Below are 12,973 nucleotides of genomic sequence, written 5' to 3'. Positions count from 1 at the left end.
CACAGTCGTGGTGTTAGAGCAGTAGTGATGGGCACATGTGAAGTAGACTCTAGTAACACACTGCAGTGTTGAGAGGAGCTGATCCCGGTGCTGAACGGTGTTCAAGCAGTAGCGATGGACACAGCTGAAGGAGACACTATTGAAAAACTGTAGTTTTGAGTGGAGCTGAACACGGTGGTGAACGATGTTAGAGCAGTAGTGATGGGCAAAGCGGAAGGAGACTCTAGTAAAACACTGTAGTGTTGAGTGGAGCTGAACACAGTGGTGGGGTTAGAGCAGTAGTGATGGGCACAGGTGAAGGAGACTCTAGTAACACACTGTAGTGTTTAATGGAGCTGAACATGGTAGTGAACGGTGTTAGAGCAGTAGTGATGGACACAGCTAAAGGAGACACTAGTGAAAAACTGTTGTGTGGAGTGGAGCTGAACACGGTGGTGAATGATGTTAGAGCAGTAGTGCTGGACACAGCTGAAGAAGACACTAGTGAAAAACTGTAGTGTGGAGTGGAGCTGAACACAGTGTTAAACGATGTTAGAGCAGTAGTGATGGGCACAGCTGAAGGAGACACTAGTGAAAACAGTAGTGTTGAGTGGAGCTGAACACGGTGATGAATGGTGTTGGAGCAGTAGTGACGGGACACAGGTGAAGTAGACTCTAGTAAAACACTGTCGTTTTGAGTGCAGTTTAATACGGTGGTGAATTGTGTTAGAGCAGTAGTGATGGACACAGCTGAAGGAGACTCCAGTAAAACACTGTAGTGTTGAGTGGAGCTGAACACAGGGGTGAACGATGTTAGAGCAGTAGTGACGGGACACAGCTGTAGGAGACACTAGCGAAAGACTGTAGTGTTGAGTAGAGCTGAAGACGGTGGTGAACCATGTTAGAGCAGCAGTGATGGGCACAGCTGAAGGACACTCTAGTAAAACAATGTAGTTTTGGGTGGAGCTGAACACAGTCGTGGTGTTAGAGCAGTAGTGATGGGCACATGTGAAGTAGACTCTAGTAACACACTGCAGTGTTGAGAGGAGCTGATCCCGGTGCTGAACGGTGTTCAAGCAGTAGCGATGGACACAGCTGAAGGAGACACTATTGAAAAACTGTAGTTTTGAGTGGAGCTGAACACGGTGGTGAACGATGTTAGAGCAGTAGTGATGGGCAAAGCGGAAGGAGACTCTAGTAAAACACTGTAGTGTTGAGTGGAGCTGAACACAGTGGTGGGGTTAGAGCAGTAGTGATGGGCACAGGTGAAGGAGACTCTAGTAACACACTGTAGTGTTTAATGGAGCTGAACATGGTAGTGAACGGTGTCAGAGCAGTAGTGATGGACACAGCTAAACGAGACACTAGTGAAAAACTGTAGTGTGGAGTGGAGCTGAACACGTTGGTGAATGATGTTAGAGCAGTAGTGCTGGACACAGCTGAAGGAGACACTAGAGAAAAACAGTAGTGTTGAGTGGAGCTGAACACAGTGGTGAAGGGTAGTGATGGACAGAGGTGAAGGAGACTTTAGTAAAACACTAGTGTTAAATGGAGCTGAACACAGTGTTGAATGATGTTAGAGCAGTAGTGAAGTTCACAGCTGAAGGAGACACTAGTGAAAGACTGTAGTGTTGAGTGGAGCTGAACACAGTGGTGAACGGTGTCAGAGCAGTAGTGATGGGCACAGCTGAAAGAGACACTAGTAAAACACTGTAGTGTTGAGTGGAGCTGATCACAGTGGTGGGGTTAGAGCAGTAGTGATGGGCACAGGTGAAGGAGACTCTAGTAACACACTGTAGTGTTGAGTGGAGCTGACCAAAGTGGTGGGGTTAGAGCAGTAGTGATGCACACAGCTGAAGGAGACACTAGTAAAACAATGTAGTTTTGGGTGGAGCTGAACACAGTCGTGGTGTTAGAGCAGTAGTGATGGGCACATGTGAAGTAGACTCTAGTAACACACTGCAGTGTTGAGAGGAGCTGATCCCGGTGCTGAACGGTGTTCAAGCAGTAGCGATGGACACAGCTGAAGGAGACACTATTGAAAAACTGTAGTTTTGAGTGGAGCTGAACATGGTGGTGAACGATGTTAGAGCAGTAGTGATGGGCAAAGCGGAAGGAGACTCTAGTAAAACACTGTAGTGTTGAGTGGAGCTGAACACAGTGGTGGGGTTAGAGCAGTAGTGATGGGCACAGGTGAAGGAGACTCTAGTAACACACTGTAGTGTTTAATGGAGCTGAACATGGTAGTGAACGGTGTCAGAGCAGTAGTGATGGACACAGCTAAACGAGACACTAGTGAAAAACTGTAGTGTGGAGTGGAGCTGAACACGTTGGTGAATGATGTTAGAGCAGTAGTGCTGGACACAGCTGAAGGAGACACTAGAGAAAAACAGTAGTGTTGAGTGGAGCTGAACACAGTGGTGAAGGGTAGTGATGGACAGAGGTGAAGGAGACTTTAGTAAAACACTAGTGTTAAATGGAGCTGAACACAGTGTTGAATGATGTTAGAGCAGTAGTGAAGTTCACAGCTGAAGGAGACACTAGTGAAAGACTGTAGTGTTGAGTGGAGCTGAACACAGTGGTGAACGGTGTCAGAGCAGTAGTGATGGGCACAGCTGAAAGAGACACTAGTAAAACACTGTAGTGTTGAGTGGAGCTGATCACAGTGGTGGGGTTAGAGCAGTAGTGATGGGCACAGGTGAAGGAGACTCTAGTAACACACTGTAGTGTTGAGTGGAGCTGACCAAAGTGGTGGGGTTAGAGCAGTAGTGATGCACACAGCTGAAGGAGACACTAGTGAAAAACTGTAGTGTGGAGTGGAGCTGAACACAGTCGTGGTGTTAGAGCAGTAGTGATGGGCACATGTGAAGTAGACTCTAGTAACACACTGCAGTGTTGAGAGGAGCTGATCCCGGTGCTGAACGGTGTTCAAGCAGTAGCGATGGACACAGCTGAAGGAGACACTATTGAAAAACTGTAGTTTTGAGTGGAGCTGAACACGGTGGTGAACGATGTTAGAGCAGTAGTGATGGGCAAAGCGGAAGGAGACTCTAGTAAAACACTGTAGTGTTGAGTGGAGCTGAACACAGTGGTGGGGTTAGAGCAGTAGTGATGGGCACAGGTGAAGGAGACTCTAGTAACACACTGTAGTGTTTAATGGAGCTGAACATGGTAGTGAACGGTGTTAGAGCAGTAGTGATGGACACAGCTAAAGGAGACACTAGTGAAAAACTGTTGTGTGGAGTGGAGCTGAACACGGTGGTGAATGATGTTAGAGCAGTAGTGCTGGACACAGCTGAAGAAGACACTAGTGAAAAACTGTAGTGTGGAGTGGAGCTGAACACAGTGTTAAACGATGTTAGAGCAGTAGTGATGGGCACAGCTGAAGGAGACACTAGTGAAAACAGTAGTGTTGAGTGGAGCTGAACACGGTGATGAATGGTGTTGGAGCAGTAGTGACGGGACACAGGTGAAGTAGACTCTAGTAAAACACTGTCGTTTTGAGTGCAGTTTAATACGGTGGTGAATTGTGTTAGAGCAGTAGTGATGGACACAGCTGAAGGAGACTCCAGTAAAACACTGTAGTGTTGAGTGGAGCTGAACACAGGGGTGAACGATGTTAGAGCAGTAGTGACGGGACACAGCTGTAGGAGACACTAGCGAAAGACTGTAGTGTTGAGTAGAGCTGAAGACGGTGGTGAACCATGTTAGAGCAGCAGTGATGGGCACAGCTGAAGGACACTCTAGTAAAACAATGTAGTTTTGGGTGGAGCTGAACACAGTCGTGGTGTTAGAGCAGTAGTGATGGGCACATGTGAAGTAGACTCTAGTAACACACTGCAGTGTTGAGAGGAGCTGATCCCGGTGCTGAACGGTGTTCAAGCAGTAGCGATGGACACAGCTGAAGGAGACACTATTGAAAAACTGTAGTTTTGAGTGGAGCTGAACACGGTGGTGAACGATGTTAGAGCAGTAGTGATGGGCAAAGCGGAAGGAGACTCTAGTAAAACACTGTAGTGTTGAGTGGAGCTGAACACAGTGGTGGGGTTAGAGCAGTAGTGATGGGCACAGGTGAAGGAGACTCTAGTAACACACTGTAGTGTTTAATGGAGCTGAACATGGTAGTGAACGGTGTCAGAGCAGTAGTGATGGACACAGCTAAACGAGACACTAGTGAAAAACTGTAGTGTGGAGTGGAGCTGAACACGTTGGTGAATGATGTTAGAGCAGTAGTGCTGGACACAGCTGAAGGAGACACTAGAGAAAAACAGTAGTGTTGAGTGGAGCTGAACACAGTGGTGAAGGGTAGTGATGGACAGAGGTGAAGGAGACTTTAGTAAAACACTAGTGTTAAATGGAGCTGAACACAGTGTTGAATGATGTTAGAGCAGTAGTGAAGTTCACAGCTGAAGGAGACACTAGTGAAAGACTGTAGTGTTGAGTGGAGCTGAACACAGTGGTGAACGGTGTCAGAGCAGTAGTGATGGGCAAAGCGGAAGGAGACTAGTAAAACACTGTAGTGTTGAGTGGAGCTGAACACAGTGGTGGGGTTAGAGCAGTAGTGATGGGCACAGGTGAAGGAGACTCTAGTAACACACTGTAGTGTTTAATGGAGCTGAACATGGTAGTGAACGGTGTTAGAGCAGTAGTGATGGACACAGCTAAAGGAGACACTAGTGAAAAACTGTAGTGTTGAGTGGAGCTGAACACGGTGGTGAATGATGTTAGAGCAGTAGTGCTGGACACAGCTGAAGAAGACACTAGTGAAAAACTGTAGTGTGGAGTGGAGCTGAACACAGTGTTAAACGATGTTAGAGCAGTAGTGATGGGCACAGCTGAAGGAGACACTAGTGAAAACAGTAGTGTTGAGTGGAGCTGAACACGGTGATGAATGGTGTTGGAGCAGTAGTGACGGGACACAGGTGAAGTAGACTCTAGTAAAACACTGTCGTTTTGAGTGCAGTTTAATACGGTGGTGAATTGTGTTAGAGCAGTAGTGATGGACACAGCTGAAGGAGACTCCAGTAAAACACTGTAGTGTTGAGTGGAGCTGAACACAGGGGTGAACGATGTTAGAGCAGTAGTGACGGGACACAGCTGTAGGAGACACTAGCGAAAGACTGTAGTGTTGAGTAGAGCTGAAGACGGTGGTGAACCATGTTAGAGCAGCAGTGATGGGCACAGCTGAAGGACACTCTAGTAAAACAATGTAGTTTTGGGTGGAGCTGAACACAGTCGTGGTGTTAGAGCAGTAGTGATGGGCACATGTGAAGTAGACTCTAGTAACACACTGCAGTGTTGAGAGGAGCTGATCCCGGTGCTGAAGCAGTAGCGATGGACACAGCTGAAGGAGACACTATTGAAAAACTGTAGTTTTGAGTGGAGCTGAACACGGTGGTGAACGATGTTAGAGCAGTAGTGATGGGCAAAGCGGAAGGAGACTCTAGTAAAACACTGTAGTGTTGAGTGGAGCTGAACACAGTGGTGGGGTTAGAGCAGTAGTGATGGGCACAGGTGAAGGAGACTCTAGTAACACACTGTAGTGTTTAATGGAGCTGAACATGGTAGTGAACGGTGTCAGAGCAGTAGTGATGGACACAGCTAAACGAGACACTAGTGAAAAACTGTTGTGTGGAGTGGAGCTGAACACGTTGGTGAATGATGTTAGAGCAGTAGTGCTGGACACAGCTGAAGAAGTCTCTAGTAAAACAGTATAGTGTTGAGTGGAGTTGAATACAGTCGTGAATAGTATTAGAGCAGTAGTGATGGGCACAGCTGATGGAGACTAGTAAAACACTGTAGTGTTGATTGGAGCAGAACACAGTGGTAAATGGTTTTAGACAGGTATTGATGGACACAGCTGAAGAAGACTGTAGAAATCAAACACTGTAGTGTTGAGTGGAGCTGAACACTGTGGTGAACGGTGTTAGAGCAGTAGTGATGGGCACAGCTGAAAGAGACACTAGTAAAACACTAGTGTTGAGTGGAGCTGAACACGGTGATGAACGGTGTTAGAGCAATAGTGATGGGCACAGCTGAAAGAGATACTAGTAAAACACTGTAGTGTTGAGTGGAGCTAAACACGGTGGTGAACAGTGTTAGAGCAGTAGTGATGGACAGAGGTGAAGGAGACTTTAGTAAAACACTAGTGTTAAATGGAGCTGAACACAGTGTTGAATGATGTTAGAGCAGTAGTGATGGGCACAGCTGAACACTAGTGAAAGACTGTAGTGTTGAGTGGAGCTGAACACAGTGGTGAACGATGTTAGAGCAGTAGTGATGGGCAAAGCGGAAGGAGACTCTAGTAAAACACTGTAGTGTTGAGTGGAGCTGAACACAGTGGTGGGGTTAGAGCAGTAGTGATGGGCACAGGTGAAGGAGACTCTAGTAACACACTGTAGTGTTTAATGGAGCTGAACATGGTAGTGAACGGTGTCAGAGCAGTAGTGATGGACACAGCTAAACGAGACACTAGTGAAAAACTGTAGTGTGGAGTGGAGCTGAACACGTTGGTGAATGATGTTAGAGCAGTAGTGCTGGACACAGCTGAAGGAGACACTAGAGAAAAACAGTAGTGTTGAGTGGAGCTGAACACAGTGGTGAAGGGTAGTGATGGACAGAGGTGAAGGAGACTTTAGTAAAACACTAGTGTTAAATGGAGCTGAACACAGTGTTGAATGATGTTAGAGCAGTAGTGAAATTCACAGCTGAAGGAGACACTAGTGAAAGACTGTAGTGTTGAGTGGAGCTGAACACAGTGGTGAACGGTGTCAGAGCAGTAGTGATGGGCACAGCTGAAAGAGACACTAGTAAAACACTGTAGTGTTGAGTGGAGCTGATCACAGTGGTGGGGTTAGAGCAGTAGTGATGGGCACAGGTGAAGGAGACTCTAGTAACACACTGTAGTGTTGAGTGGAGCTGACCAAAGTGGTGGGGTTAGAGCAGTAGTGATGCACACAGCTGAAGGAGACACTAGTGAAAAACTGTAGTGTGGAGTGGAGCTGAACACAGTCGTGGTGTTAGAGCAGTAGTGATGGGCACATGTGAAGTAGACTCTAGTAACACACTGCAGTGTTGAGAGGAGCTGATCCCGGTGCTGAACGGTGTTCAAGCAGTAGCGATGGACACAGCTGAAGGAGACACTATTGAAAAACTGTAGTTTTGAGTGGAGCTGAACACGGTGGTGAACGATGTTAGAGCAGTAGTGATGGGCAAAGCGGAAGGAGACTCTAGTAAAACACTGTAGTGTTGAGTGGAGCTGAACACAGTGGTGGGGTTAGAGCAGTAGTGATGGGCACAGGTGAAGGAGACTCTAGTAACACACTGTAGTGTTTAATGGAGCTGAACATGGTAGTGAACGGTGTTAGAGCAGTAGTGATGGACACAGCTAAAGGAGACACTAGTGAAAAACTGTTGTGTGGAGTGGAGCTGAACACGGTGGTGAATGATGTTAGAGCAGTAGTGCTGGACACAGCTGAAGAAGACACTAGTGAAAAACTGTAGTGTGGAGTGGAGCTGAACACAGTGTTAAACGATGTTAGAGCAGTAGTGATGGGCACAGCTGAAGGAGACACTAGTGAAAACAGTAGTGTTGAGTGGAGCTGAACACGGTGATGAATGGTGTTGGAGCAGTAGTGACGGGACACAGGTGAAGTAGACTCTAGTAAAACACTGTCGTTTTGAGTGCAGTTTAATACGGTGGTGAATTGTGTTAGAGCAGTAGTGATGGACACAGCTGAAGGAGACTCCAGTAAAACACTGTAGTGTTGAGTGGAGCTGAACACAGGGGTGAACGATGTTAGAGCAGTAGTGATGGGACACAGCTGTAGGAGACACTAGCGAAAGACTGTAGTGTTGAGTAGAGCTGAAGACGGTGGTGAACCATGTTAGAGCAGCAGTGATGGGCACAGCTGAAGGACACTCTAGTAAAACAATGTAGTTTTGGGTGGAGCTGAACACAGTCGTGGTGTTAGAGCAGTAGTGATGGGCACATGTGAAGTAGACTCTAGTAACACACTGCAGTGTTGAGAGGAGCTGATCCCGGTGCTGAACGGTGTTCAAGCAGTAGCGATGGACACAGCTGAAGGAGACACTATTGAAAAACTGTAGTTTTGAGTGGAGCTGAACACGGTGGTGAACGATGTTAGAGCAGTAGTGATGGGCAAAGCGGAAGGAGACTCTAGTAAAACACTGTAGTGTTGAGTGGAGCTGAACACAGTGGTGGGGTTAGAGCAGTAGTGATGGGCACAGGTGAAGGAGACTCTAGTAACACACTGTAGTGTTTAATGGAGCTGAACATGGTAGTGAACGGTGTCAGAGCAGTAGTGATGGACACAGCTAAACGAGACACTAGTGAAAAACTGTAGTGTGGAGTGGAGCTGAACACGTTGGTGAATGATGTTAGAGCAGTAGTGCTGGACACAGCTGAAGGAGACACTAGAGAAAAACAGTAGTGTTGAGTGGAGCTGAACACAGTGGTGAAGGGTAGTGATGGACAGAGGTGAAGGAGACTTTAGTAAAACACTAGTGTTAAATGGAGCTGAACACAGTGTTGAATGATGTTAGAGCAGTAGTGAAGTTCACAGCTGAAGGAGACACTAGTGAAAGACTGTAGTGTTGAGTGGAGCTGAACACAGTGGTGAACGGTGTCAGAGCAGTAGTGATGGGCAAAGCGGAAGGAGACTAGTAAAACACTGTAGTGTTGAGTGGAGCTGAACACAGTGGTGGGGTTAGAGCAGTAGTGATGGGCACAGGTGAAGGAGACTCTAGTAACACACTGTAGTGTTTAATGGAGCTGAACATGGTAGTGAACGGTGTTAGAGCAGTAGTGATGGACACAGCTAAAGGAGACACTAGTGAAAAACTGTAGTGTTGAGTGGAGCTGAACACGGTGGTGAATGATGTTAGAGCAGTAGTGCTGGACACAGCTGAAGAAGACACTAGTGAAAAACTGTAGTGTGGAGTGGAGCTGAACACAGTGTTAAACGATGTTAGAGCAGTAGTGATGGGCACAGCTGAAGGAGACACTAGTGAAAACAGTAGTGTTGAGTGGAGCTGAACACGGTGATGAATGGTGTTGGAGCAGTAGTGACGGGACACAGGTGAAGTAGACTCTAGTAAAACACTGTCGTTTTGAGTGCAGTTTAATACGGTGGTGAATTGTGTTAGAGCAGTAGTGATGGACACAGCTGAAGGAGACTCCAGTAAAACACTGTAGTGTTGAGTGGAGCTGAACACAGGGGTGAACGATGTTAGAGCAGTAGTGACGGGACACAGCTGTAGGAGACACTAGCGAAAGACTGTAGTGTTGAGTAGAGCTGAAGACGGTGGTGAACCATGTTAGAGCAGCAGTGATGGGCACAGCTGAAGGACACTCTAGTAAAACAATGTAGTTTTGGGTGGAGCTGAACACAGTCGTGGTGTTAGAGCAGTAGTGATGGGCACATGTGAAGTAGACTCTAGTAACACACTGCAGTGTTGAGAGGAGCTGATCCCGGTGCTGAAGCAGTAGCGATGGACACAGCTGAAGGAGACACTATTGAAAAACTGTAGTTTTGAGTGGAGCTGAACACGGTGGTGAACGATGTTAGAGCAGTAGTGATGGGCAAAGCGGAAGGAGACTCTAGTAAAACACTGTAGTGTTGAGTGGAGCTGAACACAGTGGTGGGGTTAGAGCAGTAGTGATGGGCACAGGTGAAGGAGACTCTAGTAACACACTGTAGTGTTTAATGGAGCTGAACATGGTAGTGAACGGTGTCAGAGCAGTAGTGATGGACACAGCTAAACGAGACACTAGTGAAAAACTGTTGTGTGGAGTGGAGCTGAACACGTTGGTGAATGATGTTAGAGCAGTAGTGCTGGACACAGCTGAAGAAGTCTCTAGTAAAACAGTATAGTGTTGAGTGGAGTTGAATACAGTCGTGAATAGTATTAGAGCAGTAGTGATGGGCACAGCTGATGGAGACTAGTAAAACACTGTAGTGTTGATTGGAGCAGAACACAGTGGTAAATGGTTTTAGACAGGTATTGATGGACACAGCTGAAGAAGACTGTAGAAATCAAACACTGTAGTGTTGAGTGGAGCTGAACACTGTGGTGAACGGTGTTAGAGCAGTAGTGATGGGCACAGCTGAAAGAGACACTAGTAAAACACTAGTGTTGAGTGGAGCTGAACACGGTGATGAACGGTGTTAGAGCAATAGTGATGGGCACAGCTGAAAGAGATACTAGTAAAACACTGTAGTGTTGAGTGGAGCTAAACACGGTGGTGAACAGTGTTAGAGCAGTAGTGATGGACAGAGGTGCAGGAGACTTTAGTAAAACACTAGTGTTAAATGGAGCTGAACACAGTGTTGAATGATGTTAGAGCAGTAGTGATGGGCACAGCTGAACACTAGTGAAAGACTGTAGTGTTGAGTGGAGCTGAACACAGTGGTGAACGATGTCAGAGCAGTAGTGATGGGCACAGCTGAAAGAGACACTAGTAAAACACTGTAGTTTTGAGTGGAGCTGATCACAGTGGTGGGGTTAGAGCAGTAGTGATGGGCACAGGTGAAGGAGACTCTAGTAACACACTGTAGTGTTGAATGGAGCTGAACACGGTGGTGAACGGTGTTAGAGCAGTAGTGATGGACAATGCTAAAGGAAACACTAGTGAAAAACTGTAGTGTTGAGTTGAGCTGAACTTGGTGGTGAACGATGTTAGAGCAGTAGTGATGGACACATCTGAAGGAGACTCCAGTAAAACACTAGTTTTGAGTTGAGCTGAACACGGTAGTGAACGGTGTTAGAGCAGTAGTGATGGACACAGCTGAAGGAGACACTAGTGAAAAACTGTAGTGTTGAGTGGAGCTGATCATGGTGGTGAACAATGTAAGAGCAGTAATGATGGAAACAGCTGAAAGACACTAGTAAAACACTGTAGTTTTGAGTGGAGCTGATTACAGTGGTGGGGTTAGAGCAGTAGTGATGGGCACAGGTGAAGGAGACTCTAGTAACACACTGTAGTGTTGAATGGAGTTGAAAACCGTGGTGAATCATGTTAGAGCAGTATTAATGGATAAAGCTTAAGGAGACTCAAGTAAAACACTGTAGTGTTAAGTGGAGCTGAACACAGTGGTGGTGTTAGAGCAGTAGTCATGTACAGAGGTGAAGGAGACTCTAGTAAAACACTAGTGTTTAGTGGAGCTGAACACATTAATAAACGATGTTAGAGCAGTAGTGATGGGCACAGCTGAAGGAGACTTGTAAAGCACTGTGGTGTTGAGTGGAGCTGAACACGGTGGTGAACAATGTTAGAGCAGTAGTGATGGGCACAGCTGAAGGAGACACTAGTGAAAACAGCAGTGTTGAGTTGAGCTGAACACGGTGATGAATGGTGTTAGAGTAGTAGTGATGCACACAGATGAAGTAGACTCTAGTAAAACACTGTCATGTTGAGTTGAGCTGAACACGGTGATGAATGGTTTTAGAGCAGTAGTGATGCACACAGATGAAGCAGACTCTAGTAAAACACTGTCGTGTTGAGTGGAGCTGAATACGGTGGTTAATTGTGTTAGATCAGTAGTGATGGACACAGCCGAAGGAGACTTTAGTAAAACGCTATAGTGTTGAGTGGAGCTGAACACGTTAGTGAATGGTGTTAGAACAGTAGTGATGGACACAGCTGAAGTAGACTAGTAAAACACTCTAGTATTGAGTGGAGCTGAACACGGTTGTGAACGGTGTAAGAGCAATAGTGATGGACACAGCTGAAGGAGACACTAGTGAAAAACTGCAGTGTTGAGTGGGGCTGAACACAGTGATGAATGTTGTTAGAGTAGTAGTGATGGACACAGGTGAAGGAGACTCTAGTAAAATGCTGTTTTATTGAGTGGAGCTGAACACGGTGGTGAACGGTGTTAGAGCAGTAGTGAAAGACACAGCCAAAGAAGACTCGTAAAACACTGTAGTGTTGAGTGGAGCTGAACACGGTGGTGAACGGTGTTAGAGCAGTAGTGATGGAAACAGCTGAAGAAGACTAATAATACACTGCAGTGTTAAGTGGAGCTGAACACAGTGGTGAACAATGTTAGAGCAGTAGTGAAAGACAAAGCTGAAGGAGACTAGTAAAACACTGTATTGTTGAGTAGAGGTGAACACAGTGGTGAACAATGTTAGAGCAGTAGTGATGGACACATCTGAAGGAGACTCTAGTAAAACACTGTAGTGTTGAGTGGAGCTGAACAGAGTGGTGAACGGTGTTAGAGCAGTAGTGATGGACACAGCTGAAGGAGACACTAGTAAAACACTGTAGTGTGGAGTGGAGCTGAACACGTTAGTGAACGGTGTTAGAACAGAAGTGATGGACACAACTGAAGTAGAAAAGTAAAACACTGTAGCGTTGGGTGGAGCTGAACACTGTTGTGAACGGTGTTAGAGCAGTAGTGATGGACACAGCTGAAGGAGAGAAATAAAACACCATAGTGTTGAGTGGAGCTGAACACGGTGGTGAACGGTGTTAGAGCAGTAGTGATGGACACATCTGAAGGAGACTAGTAAAACACTGTAGCGTTGAGTGAAGTTGAACACTGTCGTGAACGGTGTTAGAGCAGTAGTGATGGACACAGCTGAAAGAGACTCTAGTCAAACACTAGTAGTATATATCCTACACCTTCTGTCAAACACCTCTGTGAATGATTTATGACCCCTTGAGTTATGACCCCTGATTTATGATCTAGGTGACAGGACAGTATGTCCTTATATGGGCTTCCCCTCACACCTACACCCACCCTAAAACCCTCACACACCCCCAACATGTGGGGGTGGGTTGTGCTTGCATGTGGTATTTAAAATGACCCTGGTGGATTTCTATGGCTAAACGCTTTTTAAAATGTCTACAGTGTGTGTAAATCAGTCTCTTTTAAGAGAATCTACAGTTACACCAACTATTAGTTCTGAAACCAACTTTGCTCTTGCGCCAAGGAAGAAACGGTGTGGTAAAGCATTTGGTAGC

This window comes from Hoplias malabaricus, chromosome 5 (assembly GCF_029633855.1).
Source record: "Hoplias malabaricus isolate fHopMal1 chromosome 5, fHopMal1.hap1, whole genome shotgun sequence".
NCBI lineage: Eukaryota > Metazoa > Chordata > Actinopteri > Characiformes > Erythrinidae > Hoplias > Hoplias malabaricus.
The sequence above is the reverse complement of the archived record's forward strand: the minus strand, read 5'-3'. Positions refer to the sequence as shown.